This window comes from Setaria viridis, chromosome 4, assembly GCF_005286985.2.
Source record: "Setaria viridis chromosome 4, Setaria_viridis_v4.0, whole genome shotgun sequence".
Taxonomy (NCBI): domain Eukaryota; kingdom Viridiplantae; phylum Streptophyta; class Magnoliopsida; order Poales; family Poaceae; genus Setaria; species Setaria viridis.
The window spans coordinates 10,766,936-10,784,276 of record NC_048266.2 but is presented as its reverse complement, the minus strand read 5'-3'; the positions used below and the strand labels follow the sequence as shown (position 1 = coordinate 10,784,276).

The window sequence follows — 17,341 nt, the reverse complement described above, 5'->3', positions numbered from 1 at the left end:
CCATGGTTTGGTTTGCATACTTGAAATCTGAAAAACCTACAAGGCACGTGCTTGACAAACTATTAGTCCCAATGTATTATCACTTAATCACCAAAATCACAAACTATGGTCTAATAGGATCACGTTCGCTGCACCAGTTCTTTTCGAGATTTTTATGGAGGATCGTTTTCTACTATGTTTTCACGGACCAGTTCGACAATCCGCTGGCTCGACCTGCTCGGCTGCTCCACGCCCATCTTTAACGGCACACCATGCGTGCTGGGAACTGTCGTTACTGCCTTACAGGCGCGGTACGATATACTACGCGTGGCGGCGAACGCGGCTGTCCATCTGCTAGCTACCACCGGCGGCTCTCACACCCGCCGCGGCGCGCACCCACTAGCTAGCATCGATCGTCGTCGCCGTCAGCTGCGAGCCTGGACGACAGCTACTAGTTGCATTGATTGACCCAGTCTTCTCCCATCTTTCACACACTTGTCAATCCTTGGCCGCGAATATTCTGACGCGGGTCAAGATCACGACAGGGACACAGCACGAGAGCAACATGCTGCAGCCAAGAACCCTTTTTCCCATGATCCCATCACCTTTGCTTGAGCTGCACACAGAGATGACTTTTTCTGTTGGTGTGTACGTGCATGGCTAGCAGCAGCTTGCAGCTATGGCATCCAGCAAGCACACACGCATCCGGACTAGATAGAGCAAAAGGGAACGAGAATGTGGTAGAAACTGGGGAGAGATTGTTAAGAAGATAAGGTGCAAGCACATATCCGTAATTGAATGGTGGGATCGGGAAGATCGATATCAGCCTCTGACGGGTGATCCGTTTATTTCGTCTTTCGTGTATAGGGCTTTGCGTGATGTGGATCAGTCCTAGGCTTTTACGAATTGGCGTATATATGGTGCCTATATATATGGTACGTAGGTTAGGCGTGCTTTACGGATTTAGCAAAGTTGGAGGGTATCCATTTCGAGCAGCTGCTGATCTATCTCGTTCATGCACACATGTCTCGAGTGCGCCACGATTCCCTGAGTTCTCTCTGCCAGCTTCTCCAGATTCTCTTTGGGCGACTACCATGCACCGTACCTTCACTCGCTCTCTAGATGCTAAACAATGTAACATGTCATTCAAGTTAGGTGGCCGGCCATAGTTTGTTGTTAGCCCGAGGGCAAGTACATTGGTGTCATCTAATAGGCGGTATCATGCATTAACACGTAATTATGAGACGATTCAACAGACAACCCGTACAATGTGTTGTCTTCTGGTAGAGCTATATAATTCCTTAATTTGTGCTTATGAAAAAAGAAATATTATAAGTTGCATGGCAACAACAAATCGTGCAATGGTTGTTGAGTTGTCTCGTAGTCCTAAAATTTAGCTCATGAGGCGGTTGTTTCGCGAAACCACGACCACTTTCTCTCTCCTCGCTCTCTCTTCTCCACATCATCAAAATTCTTACATGGCATTCCATGAGACGACCTATGAGACCGCTGACGTATAGCAATGTACTTGCTCTGATGTATATCTTGAAGGTTGTTGTATGTAATCTAGGGTTAGTTTAGATTACCAACAAACTCATGGCTGGCCGCCGGGTGATCTTGTACATGCCACGGCGATGGCTGTTATCACCTGTATAAACAAAGGTGCGGCCTCTAAAGGGGTTCAACGCTTCCATAGCACCTCTAATTTTCACATGGTAATCAGAGCCAATACAAACCAATAGATCCCATCCGAAGCTTCGCCATGTTGAGCTCCTCATCCTCTCCCATCGTCAATCCCTTGATCGGTCAAGCTATCTCCGAGAAGTTGACTAGGGCGAACCATGCAATCTGGAAGGCGCAAGTTCGGGCCGTGGTGAGGGGCGCGCGTCTGGAGGGTTTCCTCACAGGCGTAGTCAAGGCCCCCGAGCCCATGGTGAAGGCCAAGATTGCCGAGAAGGAAGTCATCACGGTCAATCCTGCCCATGAAGAATGGGTGGCCACAGATCAACAGGTACTGGGATATCTATTTTCATCTATGACTAGGGACATTCTGTCCCAGGTAGCATCCTGCAAAATTGCTGCAGAGGTATGGAACGTAGTCGAGGTGATGTTCTCCTCAATGACAAAGGCTCGCTCCATCAACACAAGGATCACCCTAGCCACTACAAAAAAGGGTGACCTCTTCATTGCTGAATTTGTCAGCAGATGCGCTCCTACGCCGACGACATGGCCAACTCCGGCAAACCGCTTGACAACAACGAACTCATCTCGTACATCTTCACCGGCCTCCCCGATGACTACAACCCCGTTGTGACGTCCCTCATCGCTAGGGCAGAATCGATGTCCATCGGAGAGGTGTATGCGTAGCTGCTTAGCTTCGAACATCGCATGGAGCTGATCTATGGTGGCGCTGCCTCCCACTATTCGGCCAACATGGCGGGTCGGGACGTGGAGCTGCCATAAAGGATTGTATCCCCTGCCATCTACACATTCAATAAAAGCAAGCCTTTGGAGCTGTTAGGCCATCCATTGAGCAATGGCATAGTCGCCTAGGGCATCCATCTCTCCCGGTTGTGGAGAAAGTTATCAGTAGTTTTAATCTTCCTTGTTCTTTGATTTGAATAAACAATCAGTGTGTGATGCTTGTCAAACGGCCAAGAGCCATCAATTACCCTATCCCAAGTCTTCTAGTGTTTCCTCTCATCCTTTGGAACTTGTCTTTTCTGATGTATGGGGTCCTGCACCCAATTCAGCTGGAGGACAAATATTATGTTAGTTTTATTGATGATTATAGTAACTTTACTTGGATCTATCTTTTGAAGTTCAAATCTGATGTGTTCCAAAGGTTTCATGAGTTTAAAAATTTGGTTGAAAAGATTGTTTGATAGAAAGATTATTGCCATGCAAACTAGCTTGGGAGGGAAATATCAAAAATTAAACTTGTTTTTTACACAAATTGGCATCACACACCATGTCTCATGTCCTCATGCGTATCAACAAAATGGATCCGCTGAAAGGAAGTATCGCCCATGCATCCATGCCGCTCAAATTTTGGGGTGATGCTTTTCTCTTTGCTATCTATCTAATCAATAGAATTCCTAGCTGAGTTATTCAGCATGGAACACCCCTAGAGCACCTTTTCCATCAGAAACCAGATTACACATCTCTACGAGTCTTTGGTTGTGCATGTTGGCCCAACCTACGCCCCTACAACTCTCACAAACTTCAATTTCGATCTACACAATGCACTTTCTTGGGTTACAACAGCTTGCACAAAGGTTTTAAGTGCCTTGATCCTTCATCTGGTCGGGTATTTATCTCTAGAGATGTGGTCTTTGATAAATCCATATTTCCTTTCTCTAAACTCCACTCCAATGCAGGTAGGCAGTTACAAACATAAATTTCTCTTCTTGATCCATCTCTTTTAAATCCAAATACTCTAGGCAATGGGGCCTCACAACTGAGTAATCATGTGACTAATTTCCCTAATTTATCTGCTAATGATTTTTGTGAAGAAACTGGTGCTTTTCGAGAGCTTTCTACATCAAATACTAAGAATACAGGGCTGGGCATGGAAGCCGGAGCATATCCGCCTATGCCAGCAGATCCTCCTGCGCCAACATCCTCTATACAGGATCTGCCTATACAGGATCTGCTTCCTGCACCGAACCAAGCGCGACAGGCTCTGCCGGGGCGGATCCTCCACCGGTGGACCCGTCACTGGCTGACACGTGCACCGTGTCCGAAGCTCCAGGGACATCTGGCAGTGCTACCTCACGCATCGCCTAGTCTCTACCGGCCACGTGTCCGACGATTGGGGAGCGCGCGGGCAATGGTGTCCCTCCCGCCACAAGTCCACCGCCACCGGCTCCGCCCCACCTGGAGGTGAATCTTCCCCTGCACTGCCTCCCGACGAATCTGCCTCGACTCTGGAGCTCGGATCCTCTATGGTCTCTTCGGCAATGGGGAACACAAGACTGAAGACGTGCCTGCAAAGTGGTATTCGTAAGGAGAAATCTTACACTGATGGTACCATTAAATATAGCAATAAGTTCAGTTTTCTTACAACAACTGGTGAGCCATATAATTTAGAAGATGCCTTGCAAGATAATAATTGGAAAAGTGCAATGGATCGTGAATTTATAGGCCTACAAAAGAATGCAACCTGGCACCTTGTTCCACCTCAAAAGGGTAGGAATGTCATAGATTGTAAGTGGGTTTATAAAATCAAGCAAAAACAAGATGGCAGCTTGGATAGATATAAAGCTAGACTCGTTGCAAAGAGATTCAAGCAAAGCTATGGAATAGATTACCAAGACACCTTTAGTCCTGTAGTAAAGGCAGCTACTATTAGGATTATTCTTTGTATTGCTGTTTTGAGGGGTTGGACTCTTCGACAGCTAGATGTGCAAAATGCCTTCCTTCATGGTGTCCTTGAAGAAGAAGTCTACATGAAGCAGCCACCTGGATATGAGGATCAGACATGTCCAAACTATGTGTGTAAATTAGATAAAGCACTCTACGGATTGAAGCAAGGACCCCGAGCATGATACTCTTGCTTGAGTAAGAAACTATGTGATCTTGGTTTTAAAGGTTCTAAAGCATATACCTCTCTATTTTTCTATAATCAAGGGAGTGTTATGACATTTGTCCTTATTTATGTTGATGACATAATTGTGGTGAGCTCCAAACAGGAAGCTGTCTCGGCTCTCTTACTGGATCTTTAAAAGGACTTTTCTCTAAAGGACCTTGGTGATCTACACTATTTTCTTGGTATAGAGGTACACAAGTTACACAATGGAATTCTCTTGATATAGGAAAAATATGTCTCGGATCTCCTGAAGAAGGTTGGTATGGGAGACTGCAAGCCGGTAAGCACACCATTGTCTACTAGTGAAAAGCTGTCATACATGAGGGAGTTCCTTTGGGACCAGACGATTCTACTCAGTATAGAAGTGTGGTAGGTGCTCTCCAGTATCTAACATTGACCGGGCCTGATATTGCTTTCCCTATAAACAAGGTGTGCTAATTCCTACATGCTCCAACAACTGTTCATTGGGCGGCTGTAAAAGAATATTAAGGTATCTTAAATCCTGTTCCAAGCTTGGTTTAAAGTTGTGTAAGTCTACATCCATGCTGGTAAGTGCATATACAGATGCAGATTGGGCAGGATGCCTAGGTGACAGAAGGTTAACAGGAGGGTTTGTTGTTTTCTTGGGAGATAATCTTGTGTCATGGAATGCTAAGAAACAAGCAACCGTGTCTAGGTCGAGTACAGAAGTAGAGTATAAAGTCATTGCTAATGCTACTGCTGAAGTTATGTGGGTGCAAACTCTTTTGAAGGAACTGCACATTCAGAGTCCTACAATGGCATGAATTTGGTGTGATAATATGGGTGCTAAATACCTTACTTCTAATCCTGTCTTCCATGCAAGAACGGAGCACATTCAAGTTGACTATCACTTTGTGAGGGAGTCGCTAGAAAACTCTTGGAAGTTGACTTTGTTCCGTCAGGTGTCAAGTGGCAGATGGATTTACAAAGTTTCTCCCGATCAGACAATTGGAGAACTTCAAGTACAATCTCAACTTAGGAAAGCAGTAATTGAGGGAGGGTGTTAAACAATGTAACGTGTCATTCAAGTTAGGTGACTGTCACACCCGGTTTTAAGGACAAAACCAAGTGCTACCTATATGTATGCCAGGATCAAGTTTCATACATATAGTGACATCATAAGTGAATAACAGCAACAGTATCACGTAAAAAGATATAAATAAAGACTTACGAAACCATCAGAGATACACAGCTTAAATACTGGAGACGGAGGCTCCAAACTTCACAGGCAATCGACTGGGGGTTGCGTACGCCTAGAACTCAGCATCATCTTCGGAATACTTCACACACCTTCGTCTTCTGAGCAGCAGTAAGCAAGGGTGAGTACACTTATGGTTGGTACTCAGCAAGGCCACAAGAAATAACCATAATAACGATTTGAGTCCATCTTCAAGTTTAATTAATCATGTGAGGGTCCAGGCCGCTCTTGACCGTGAGCACGGCTGATCGATCAGTTTTACACTCTGCAGAGGTGGCACATCTTTACCCACAAGTCGCGTAAAAGTTCAAAGAACTTTGGACCCAACCATGCGATGCTAGCTAGGCATCATACCACACTTCCGAGGTGTGATTGCATAGGGACGCTACGAGGCCTTTACAAAGATTCATTAATCAGTGGTAACCCGCTAAGGTTTCGGTGTCTGGCGTGCACCACCCATCCCAGGCAAAAATGCAACAACTCAGTCCCCCCTCTTGCCTCATCACGAGTAAGGTCACCCCAGACTAAGGTTTCTAATTATTCAGCCAAGACCAGAGCCATTTAGTCTTGTGGTAGCACTGTTTTCCTGGGTGGTTCTCCATGTTCCGATTAACAATTATCATATTATTATTAACAAAGCATAGGTAGAGGGATGGTTAGGGACACTTGCCTTTCTCCAACGGAAAGTTACTCTTACTGCTCTTCAGCTATTGCTCTCTTGAAGCTCTTACTCTTCAAAACTTCCGAACAGCGATCCTTCTACTCGGAGCAAACATCGGCACAAACATGCAAGCAACAAACAAGTACAACTAAGAACAATACACCAAAACAAAAGGAAAGCTTTAAAAGAACGTACTAAACAACAAGGCTCGATATAAGGCCACGCGAACGTAAGGAACGCTTAAAACGGAACTATGGTTGAAGAGATAAAGCTATCGAGAGTTTTGAGTTATAAAAGAAAGATAAGAGCTACAAGATTCATTTATTTTAGTTGAGAAAAGCAATGTTAAGATATTTCAGAGGAATATCCTTGGTTAGAATTAGTCAAGTCATATTTATATTTTCATAAGAAAAGACGGTGTAAAGCTAAGTCCAATTTTATTTATAAATATTTGAGTACAATTTATGCAAATTAAACATTTAATTTAAAAATAAGATACATGTAGACATCTAAGCGTATAGCTTTACATCTCGAGTTCAACTAAGTAGATTAAATTCAAAACACATTTATATTTATATTAGCCAAATTAATATTTAATTATGAAAACTCGAGATATAACCTATACAGATTTTATTCAGAAAACAAATTGAATAAACATTAATCAAATTGAATTTAATTTATGTAACACCGAGGTATAACTCTAAGTGGCTTTTAATTGGAAGAATTATTTAGATAGCATTAACCAAATTAACTTTAGTTTATGAAAAACCAATATATAACTTAATTAGCTTTTATTTAGAAGAGGGTATGAAGTAGGTATTAATCAAATTAACAATTATTATGAAAAATGATGTTTAACACTAAATGGATTTTATTTAGAGAAGAACTCGTTTGTCAGGCATTAATCAATTTTAATATAAATTTTATTTTCAAAAACATGTGTGAAGGAAAACATTACCACTAACGTGTAATTTACATTGTTATGCATCTAACGCAACTTGAATGGATTAAAACGGAGCTAAAACGTAGAATCTATGGGTTAAACGACGTTGCAGGGGTCTAAACGTAATTAACCGTAGACTTGGAGGGTTAGCTGAGAAGATTACCAAGACTCAGAGAATAGTCACTGCGAATAGATGGATCTTCGGGGTTAGATCTGCAAAAGAGGATGGCTTGGATCAGATTGCAAGGAACTGAAAGTTACAGGGGGTTTTCTACAAGGTTTGAAAGACACAAGAAATATGAACAAAAATTAACAGATTCTCTAGGGGCTAGATCGAAAAGCAGCCTTCATCTTCTTCCTCACGCCAGGAGCATGGCGCAGCTCCTGGCCGTCGGCCTGCCGGGGCTCCGGTGCGGCGGGGCTTCGGGTGGATGGTGCAGCGGTGGCCGGGCTAGGGGCCAAGGGCACGGCCGGTGATGGCGCACAGGCGGCGTGCGCACGAACAGAAACCAGGAGCATGGTCACGGTTCCCGTTGCACAGAAACAGGAGAAAGAGAGAGGAAGATGGGAAAGCCGGAAACGAAGCCCGATCTCGCGCATGAACGGCAAAATGGAACGATATCGACGAGACGAACAAGATGGTGTGCTCACTTTCGGCCAGAGATGACCAATGGCGGCGGAAAAGCTCGCCGGAGTTGGGGAAGACGACGGAGCCGACATCGGATTCATGCAATCCACCACACCACGGCGTAGAGCTCGAAGAGAGGAACTCCATGGTGGTGTCGGTTTTCGCCGGAAGTCCACGGTTTCGTCGGAAAAGCTCGCCGGAGTTTGACGAAGACCGAACTTTGACTTCAGATCTACGGAGTTACTCGTGAAAAGGTTTGTAGATCTGAAATCCTCGCGTCGAGACGAACGCGGTGATATATATATAGGCCACACTCGGAAAAAGATATTTTCGAGTTGACTTTTTATTTTCGGAATTTCTGATTTTATTTATCTGCGCGAAAACAATTCCAGAAATAGCTGGACTCATTTTCTAAAGCGAGAAAAATACCTAGAAAATTCCGAAAAATCTGAGATAAATCTCAGAGATGGATTGGGACACAAAGAATACAAATAAAATATTTGGAGCTCGTGAAAAGGATTCTAGAGCCTTCTAAAAATTGGATTTAGCTCTAGAAAAACGAAAATAAATTCCAGAAAAAGATGGAAAATCCTCACAAGAGTCTGGGCAACGTCTAAACGCATTTTCCAAACTTTTGCACTCAAGAAATACCAAGATGCAGCGACATGAATGCGCAGACATAGAACAACATTATTTAATTTAGAAAAGCAAACAATTAGTTTCCTATACTAAATTTCCTGTAAAGAAAAATAAAGGTGGGAAAATTTTTAAAATTATGAGAAAATTATTATTTATTTATTCTTTTTATTCACATCCTGAAATTCGAAAATTTCAGGGTGTGACCGTGACCGGCCATAGTTTGTTGTTAACCTGATGCATATCTTGAAGGTTGTTGTATGTAATCTAGGGTTAGTTTAGATTACCAACAAACTCATGGCTGGCCGCCAGCTGATCTTGTACATGCCACAGTAATAGCTATTATCACTTATATAAACAAAGGTGCGGCCCCTAAAGGGGTTCAACGCTTCCACAGCACCTCTGATTTTCACAATACAAACTCCACACGAAAGTGTCCTGGACTACTTAATTAAAGGATACTGACACGAGGATCAGGCAAGTAATAGCTTAGGATAAACAAAGCTAAGCATCTGGGACATAAGAAGCAGAAGCATCACCAACTTCTCATCCCTTCACGCGCAGCTTGTGCACCAGCGCAGCTCCAAGCAGCTCTGATCCTAGCTTGCTCCGCCACAACCCTCGGCCAGTGCCCAGTACTCTACAAAACCAAGTGTTTTGTGAGCTATATCTTTTGGCAAGGAAACTTCAGAGATGTTAATTGTTAAAGATCGACCGAGTCGTTTCTAGTTTTCCAAAGTAAAGGAAAAATCATCACCTTGGTTGCCTTTCTTGCATGGCAGCCGCCCACTCCCCCCCGCCCCGGGAAACAATTTGTAGTTTCGAGCCACCTCGTCCCAGCTCCTCCAAACCAGCTGGGACTGGGATCGATGCCGTCTCTTGCAGTTTGTCATGACACGTCATCCGTAGGAAAGTCTGCACCTGCCAGCAATCGCACATATAATACATGACGTGGACCGTCTCTTTCATCTGCGCGATATCCCTCGGGCATGCAATCATTGGTCGTCGTTGAAACTTCATAGCTGTAGATATCATGTACAAACTCTGAGTACGCACAAAAACTTTGAACCAGACACATGCACATCCGGCTTGGGGGCCACCGCCCCAAGGTATGCATGCATGCATGCCTCCACAAAAACCATGCTGGCCCTACAAGCCCCTCCCGGCTCCGATGATGACCTCCGTTCTGATGATCAGATGACATATGTGCACGATGAGACAATGAGACGTAGGGCCCACAGGTCACTCGCCCCACGATGGGAGTGAGAGACGGCAGTAGTGAGGCCGGATTTTAGTTGCCCCATCATTGTAACGTTTGACACATGCCCAAAAAGATGAACTCCTTTTGGGCCCTATATAGCAGAAGAATATTAGCGAAAATGGTCGCTAGAGAGGCCAGCAAGACGGCCACTTGGAGCTGCGTCGGCCGCTCCCCCGTCGCTGTACGCCCGCTCTGCCCCGCAGCGCGACTAGTGCAGCAGGAGCAGCAAGGTTTTCGGTAGAGAGGTGCTACTGTACAGTCGTCGCTGTTGTGGAGCCTAGACGACTAGACGTGAGGTACCGTGCGGAGATATCGTAGTATGATTATGCTGAATTCCAGATGGCATTGGAGCTTCATATATGATAGTCAGCTCAAAGGACACGTGTATTGAGGACTTGAGGTGTTCCCGCCAATCACTTGATCTCCCCTCAAGCAACGGGTGTTGAGCCATGACCTTCAGTATGGAAAGAACGATTCCCTATCTTTCTTACAGTAAGCTAGCCTACAACTTTACTGCAGCGTGTAGTGTAAGCCAATAAGTAATAAACATTTCGAAAATTGATGGAATGTAGTTTTTTAGTGTAAAATCCTAGTGCTATGGCCCGGGAACAATGGACTATTGGAAGCGACCATGAATCAATATATGTCATTTTGACATATACAAATTCAAATCAAATATGGAATTTTTTACTACCCAAGCTTTCCCAAATGGCAATGGCCGTCCTTCCCGAAATGGATTACGGTTTAATCGTAAGATATGTGCTAAGCCTGTTGCCACCCTAAGAGGCTAAGATTGTTTGCTCCCTTATCATAAAAGGAATCTTCGTAATAATGAATTGGGGCCATATGCATATCATATAATGCAAAAGGTTGGACTTTTTTCCATTATTTAAAACAAATGTCTTCTCACGAGTTTGGAGTGAAAACAAGATAATAATATATACAATTAACTGTGTAATAAAACACTTCTACGATATGCTATATACTTTTACAATTGTTTCAATATGTAAATAGTAGTGGTAAAAAGATAAATACAGGTCGCCATGTTCGTATGACACCTTCAAGTGTGACTGGACAAGGTGGCGTTCTCATCGTGAGACAACATGTATTTTGAATTGGAAGGAGTACTTATGCTTCTTTATAGGTTTATTATGGTGTCATACGAACATGCGGTCGAAGCTCTCTAATTGCCACAATTGGTGGTAGAAAAAAAAACTATGTGGATCTATCATATCGACATAACACCATTGGATTTCTTTTTTTGAAAACATCTTCCAGTAGAGTAGTCTTTTAATTTTCTTAATTAGTTTTTCATATAAAAGTAGTGGTTCAAACTAAACCGTGTGGATGCCTACAGCTTAACAATTTACAAAGCAGAGAAAATATATGTTGGTCTCAAAGGAATTCGACATCGAACAGACTTTGGATTACAACGGGAACAAAGTTCGCTTCTCAATTTGAAAAGTGACCCCCTTACAACGGGGTAGGGCTCCCCTTTTATACTCACTTTTAGCCTACTTTACATTCTAAAAGTACCCTTGTTCAACCCCTATATTCCTAAGATATGCCGTACATAAAGGTCATTAGAAAATACGTGTACAAATTGAACTTCTCCACGTGTTCACGTTTCCCACGCCTCCCACATGTTAACCTCGGGACTTCATCTACATCCTGATCCAAGCGCTTAGCCTTGAGACTTCATCTGTGCCCTGAGCCGAGCACCTAGCCTCGAGACTTCATCTGCGTCCTGAGCTGAGCACCTAGCCTTGAGGCACCAGCTTCATTGAGCTTTGACGAAGGATCTTTACTTTGAGGGATCTTGTCCCGTGCTCATTCCTGTGTAAAAAGCAAAACACAACGAGCCGATTGTTTGGAGAAGTTTCTGAACACTCGAGGGTTAATCAAATGGGGACCAAACATTGCTGCCGACATCACTTACCCTCAAAGCATCCTAACAACTAGGGATATGCAAGGTTAAGAGATTTGGTGTTTCCTGTTCCTGTTGTAGGAACCCGCGAGGCTAAGGCTTTTAACCCATGATCGGCGTTCGAGGGTGACTATCATTTTGGCGATCCCCAACAGTAGCCCCTCGAGGGCGAGGGTCGACTCCGACGGGCCGAACCCGCGAACCTTGAGATCACTTACCAAAAACGTCACCCTCGAACGTCGGAGGAGAAATGAGCCAATGGTAACCTTGTATGCCTTACATGTCATTTTTTTATTTGGTGCCTCTTCGTCTTTGGATCATGGTTCGAGGTGTCCTTTTGCGCATGCTTCCTCCCCTATAAAAGGAGGGGGGGGAGCTCTCGAGGTTATCCTCGCATCTTGCTGAGAGTCCCTTTTGCTGTTGTCTGGTGCTTTGAGATTCATGTGGTTTATATTTTTATTCTCCTTTCCTTCGAAGGTAATGCTCTTTCAGTTTGTTTCGTTTTACTCTTTTACGTTAATTTTGGTTTCTTGACTTAAGTTTTAGTTGTTCTCTTCTTGCTTTCCCATCAGCTGGCTCATACCAAACAGACTGCGAGGCTGATGACTTCCTCAGAATTGGAGGAGCAAACGAGGGAACGAGACATTTCTGATCATCAAGAAGATTGTGAGGGTTCTCAGCATCAAGAGGTTTCGTCTGATACAGATAGTGGGGAGGATTTGTCAAACGTCGAGGCTGATCCCTCGGAAGTCATGGCTAGCAAGGATACTTATGTGCCGACGCTTCACTTTGGATGTTCCCTTGTTTCTTAGAATACAATAGATTTCTATGTCAGCAAGGGCTATTTTCCCAAGGATGTTGCGAGGCCGCCTAGCGAGGAGCTTGTGCCAAAACCCGAACCCGGTGAGGCTGTGGTTTTTTCAGAGATTTTTTTACCATCAGACTTCGTTTCCCATGTGATAAGATGTTGCCGCAGATCATGGACAGATACGGGGCCAAGCTTCACCAACTTACCCCTAACGCGATTGTGCAGCTTTCTAAGTTTTTCTGGGTCGAGCGCATTTTTGGTGGGTTGATAGATGTTGATGGATTTGCGAGGCTTCATGAACTTCATATTCAAAAAAAGGAAGTTCAATTTGATGATGATGATGATGAGGTTTACGAAACTTAATTTGGTTGTTGCACCTTTACTACTCAGAGGAAAAATGAGAGCAAGAAGATTTCTAGGGTCGAGCTTCCCGTGGCGTAGAAGAATAGATTGGCTGATAAGTGGCTTGCTTACTAGTTTTACGTCAAGGTTGTGACATGTCCGAGGTATGTGGCTTTGGGGAACCATTTTACCCATTCTACTGCTCGATGTCTCCTCTTAACATTATATCGGTTCCTACTTTTGGGAGGACGAAAAGTTTTTGGACTTGCGAGGATGCTTTTGTCCTCGCTTGTTCGGCTGTTGCTGGGACCTTGTCAAGGAGTTCCTTGCTGCGGATATTTGGCCCCTTTCTGATGGGTGGGCTCCCACTGAGATTGTAATGGAGACTATGGCGTGGTATCACAAGCCAGTTCCTTTCCCTCGGTTCGACTTGAGTTTGCCAAAAGGGACGAGTGCTGGTCCCGTTGTGGAAGAGGTAGAAAGGTGTACTGTTGAGATCCTTGTGCCCTTTCATATTAATGAGTATCATGCTACGTGGAAGATTGTAACACACGGCCATCGTATGAACCGTGTGTTCTTTGAGATGGGTGTGGAGGTTGAGCCTCAAGCTAAACCTCACAAACCCTCGAAACGGATGCATGATCCCGGTGTGACCCCCATGGAGGTTGGTGGCAATGGGGGTAAAGGAAAAAGAAAAAGAAAATAGAAGATTCGTCTGCTATGCCCATGGTTGAGGTTGGCAAGAAGTCCAAGACTCCTGTTCTTGAAGCTCTCAAAGAAAAAGAGTCTGCTTGGCCAAGTTTCTTCTAGTGGTCAATCTAGTTCTTCCAGCAAGAGGCTCGAGGTTGTCAAGGGTTCCGAGTTCGCAACACCACAGCCCGAGGCTAAGTCTGATGCCTCGAAGTCAAAACTTGAAGCTGCTGGAGCCCTAGCTAGGCTGAAAGTGAAGAAGGCTGGCAAAAAATCTGGTGTTAGAATTATGAATGTCTTGGATGATGAAGAGGATGATTTCAATTTTTTGGACGAGGATCTTTCTTTAGTTTCACCTTGCGAGGTTTGGTTGAAGATAAAGCTTGTAATGTTTCCGCTGATGGGGGAACGCAGCACGAGGATGTTGGAGCCGTATCAAAAGCTAGCGTTGTCCTGCCAGTTGTGTCTGAAGCGAAGCAATTCATGGAGCAGTCACTGCCTACTCAGACAAGTAATCTTGAAAATACAAACCTGGCTGGTGTTAGCTTTGCGGATGCTAGCAGTGCCTCTTCTAAATTTTTTATGGATTTGCAAAATACAGTTGGTACGGCTGGGGAGCCATATCTCAAACCCTTGTTTCTTCTTAGGGTGGATCCTTTGCTTAAGGGTTTTGCCTGCCTCAGTCTGTGTTAGACTACAATAAGGCTTTTGGAACAGATCTTTAGGAGAAATTACTGGCTGTCCATGTGCCGGGTTAGGTGAGGACGATGATCCATTCAATCCTCCACTACTATGGGGATCGAGGGACTCACTTTGGGTTGTAGGTGAGACGGCGGAAGTAGCTTTGAAGGAGACATCTAAGATCAATGTTTCTTCCAAGGTTCTTGAGGAGGGTGAACTTGCTAAAGATGAAGAGAAAAATCCTCAAACTCCTACGAGGGTTAAGGCTTCTGTTCAAAGTGACACCCGGGGCAGTTATTTTGATCCCGAGGGTTAGTATTTATGGGACTTCTCTTCTGCCTCTCTTTTCTTATGTGACCTTTGCTTAAGATTTTCACTTTTATTTTGTAGAATATGAAAAGTCCTTGCGCTGTTATGAACCTGACCATTTGGCGAGGATTATGGCTACCCTCGGCTACAAGGTGTGACTTTTGTTGTTGTTTTTAGTATTTTTCCTTGACCATTTGAAATTGTTTCCTTGATACACTTTTTGCTTTTTTTGCTTTTTATAGGCTGTAACTACTGGTAAGGTTGCTATTAACAGGCTTCAAAATAAGGAGAAAGTTATTCTTGGGTGGAGTGCTAGAATTCTTGAGCTCGAGACTGAAATGTCGAGGTTGAGGAAAGAGAACTCCATGTTGGATAGTCTTTGTACCTCACTTAAGGAAGAAAATGCTGAGCTTAAGAAGAATAAAAACCTTCTTGTGACGATATTGAAGCGTCCCCACATAAGTAGAGACTAAATGTGATCCAATTATTAGTCCCAGGAGGCTGATAACACATTTATTCAACAAATAGTTCAGAAACCATACAACTCCCGAAGGAGCGGGCGCGTAAGCCACACCCAAAGCAAAACTAAAGCGATGACAATATAAATCCAAGTTGCAGTCCAGTCGGACTCCGGGCTGCAATCGGAACTATGCGTCAGCGAGAGCATCCTGCAAAAGGGCCAACACCGCAGGCAGCATTGGGTGCAGACGCAACCTCCTACTCGAAGTCCTCGGCAACAAAGTCCGGATCCTCCTCTGAAGCAACAAAACAGGGGTGAGTACAAAAGTACTCAACAAGTCCAACCCCATCCATGGAGGGGGATACAGCAAGAATATGCATAGGATTCAACAAGGACATGGTTAAGGTTTATTTGCAATAAAGCTAGATTTTTGACACATGCAGGGTTTTATTTCAAAGAATTTTCACAATGCATTTTATTTAGTAATCGAAACATTAAGTGGGGTTGATCCTACACAAAGGATCCAAGTTTTATCGCTACTGGACTCCCCGCCCGCCATAGCGCACGGCACAACTGCCGGACCCTTCCAAAATCCAACACACACCATAAAAACCAACCACCTCCAAATGCTAGTATGTGACCAAGCCGTAACTCGTCCAATGCCGTGGACACGGCTATCCGGATAGGTTTTAACTCTGCAGAGGTTGTAAACTTTTCCCACAAGTAGGGTACCGCTTCACGATCACCTTAGTGATGGTGCGGATCCTAACAAAGCCATTACCCACCTTAGCCAACACTGACTAGTCAACACGGAAGCACCCAAGGGGTTAGCAACCCATCCACGAGGTCGAAACCTGGACCTAAGTCACCAAGAGCTTAGTCCTTTTCCATGGGCTCCCGTCGCTCACCAGCACACCTGAAGCCTAACAGTTTAGCTAGTGGGGTTTATGCTAAGCCGTTGCCCATACAACGGTCGAGTGGTTGCACGATGGTGGAATTAGGCAAGATGACACATCAACTTGGTCCTTAGCTACGACAAGATGGATATCTCCCAACTCTGCTCAACCACTAAGGTACGAGCTCAACAATCCGGCATTCCACACAAGAAACGCCCATCCATCTCATCCACGCACCACCTCTCTTTACACCCGAAAACCCAACTCCTCAGTTGAACACACTCACACATTTATTTTTCGAATAAATAGATGTTGTCATGATTGAATTTGAGTAACGAGTTCCTAAGCATTCTAGCAGTATTTATCATCTAAACAGAGCAACTCATATTTAGAGATAAATATAGGACAACAAGGAATAATCATAACAACCAAGGGGTGGCTATCCAACCATGTCTTGCAATAAAATAATATGCATTTTATAAAACAGGCCAATAGGTTGTGTTTGAAAAACTGGGTATTAAATATGCATCAAAGGATCAGGTTGGACTTGCCGTTCTCAAAGCCTTCCGGGAGCTCCTACTCGCGGTACTGGTCCTCGGGCTTCAGCTCGCGGTCAAACTCCTCCTCGTGCTCCTCCTCGGGTGCTTCGCGATCTACGGCACACACAAACAAGCACAGAATAAATAAAAAGGAAAAAGATTTTACCCGTTGAGCTCCGAACAGGAAATGCGAACGGAAAATAGGTAGGAATGGTATTTTCATAAAATTTGGATATGCCTCGGCGGAAGTATATGAGAGGAGGCCATGGTCGAATTTGGGATCATTTGGAGGAAGTTTGGCGCATGAAATGACAGGTTAAAGGGGTGTTAGGGCTTAAAATAAGATTTAGGACTAAACCGCGAGAACCAGGGACTTATTTGTAATTATTTCTGAAAGGTGGAAGGGCATATCTGTGAGACTTTTTCCACGAGAGGTAGGAGGGCCGGATTGTAAATAGATGAGACTAGAGGGGTAGATCGAAATTGAAGGAGCTTCTTCTTCCTTTGGCCGGTTACAGGAAGTGGAAAACGGGGGGGGGGGTGGCCGACGGTGGCCGGCCGGGCGGCCGAGCCTTGCCAGCGGCGGGCCCCGACGGTGGGGAAAGGGAGGGGGAGGCGTTGAGGTCCCATTTTGCCGTTCACCTTGGGGATTGGGAGGTGGAAGAAGGGGCGGCCGGCAATGGTGAGGGCGGCGGCGCACGGTGGAGGTGGCGGTTGGGCGCACGGGAGGGAGCAGGGTAGGGGCGGCGGTGAGACTAGCGGCGGTGGTGG

General features: G+C 44.6%; 1 non-coding gene across 1 annotated transcript; it reads left to right on the top strand.

Moving 5' to 3' along the window:
- The first annotated feature begins 2,223 nt into the window (after positions 1-2,223).
- On the top strand, positions 2,224-2,362 carry LOC117854359 (small nucleolar RNA Z247). Its single transcript, XR_004640286.1, has one exon. It is a non-coding gene; the product is annotated as a small nucleolar RNA Z247 (small nucleolar RNA).
- The last annotated feature ends 14,979 nt before the right edge of the window (positions 2,363-17,341 follow it).